Source organism: Orycteropus afer, unplaced genomic scaffold, assembly GCF_000298275.1.
Source record: "Orycteropus afer afer isolate SDZICR_OR568_19922 unplaced genomic scaffold, OryAfe1.0 scaffold00358, whole genome shotgun sequence".
NCBI classification, from domain to species: domain Eukaryota; kingdom Metazoa; phylum Chordata; class Mammalia; order Tubulidentata; family Orycteropodidae; genus Orycteropus; species Orycteropus afer.
Genome location: NW_006921945.1, coordinates 73,551 through 74,549, shown reverse-complemented (window position 1 = coordinate 74,549; position 999 = coordinate 73,551).

Genomic DNA, 999 nt, shown 5'->3' with positions numbered 1-999 from the left:
TTTCAGTGCAGCTTCTTTCTTCAGTATCATTGGTTCTTGATAGTATGCTACCTCCTGAAATGCATGAACGTTGAACAATTCTTTTTGGTACAGGGACTCCATTTTATTCCTTCCATCTTCTTTTGATGGTTCAATATTTTGCCATAAAATCCTTCAACATTGCAATGTAAGGCTGGAATTTTTTCTTCAGTTCTTCAGCTTGAGAAATGCCAAGGATGTTCTGCCTTTTTGGTTTCTAATTCCATTTCTTTACACATTTCATTATAATACTTCCCTTTGTCTTCCTGAGCTGCCCTTTGAAGTCTTTTATTCATCTCTTTTATTCCAATATTTCTTACTTTCACTTTATCTACTCTTCATTGAAGAGCAAGTTTTGAAGTGTCTTCTGACATCCATTTTGGCCTTTTCTTCCTTTTCTGTCTTTTAAATATCCTTTTCCTTTGTTCATGTGTGATGTTCTTAATCCCATCCCACAACTTGTCTTGTTTTCTGTTATTGGTGTTCAATGCATCTAGTATATTCTTTAGATGGTCTCTAAATTCAGATGGGATATAATCAAAGTCATATTTTGGCTCCCATGCCACCAAAGGAACAATCAGTGAAACATGCCGGATCAGGCCACCCTAAGAAAAAACAAACAAACAAACAAACAAACATAACCAAGCCCACTATCATCTAGTCGATTCTAATGCATGGTGACCTCCACTGGGATTCTAAGGCTGTAAATCTTTACAGAAGTGGTTTGCCTATGGATTCCTCCCATGGAGCAGCTGGTGGATTTGAACCACCAACCTTCCAGTTGGCAGCCAAATGCCTTACTCACTATGTTACCAGCACTCTGCCCACCCTAATATATCAAGACAAAAAAAATCAGCATGAAGCAAACAAATATACAATCAATAAAGGAATAAAACAACACTTAAATGTCTCAGAGACAACAGAAAACATCAACTCTTAGAAAGAAACAAGACAAGATGGCCCAAGAAAATGAACAAAATA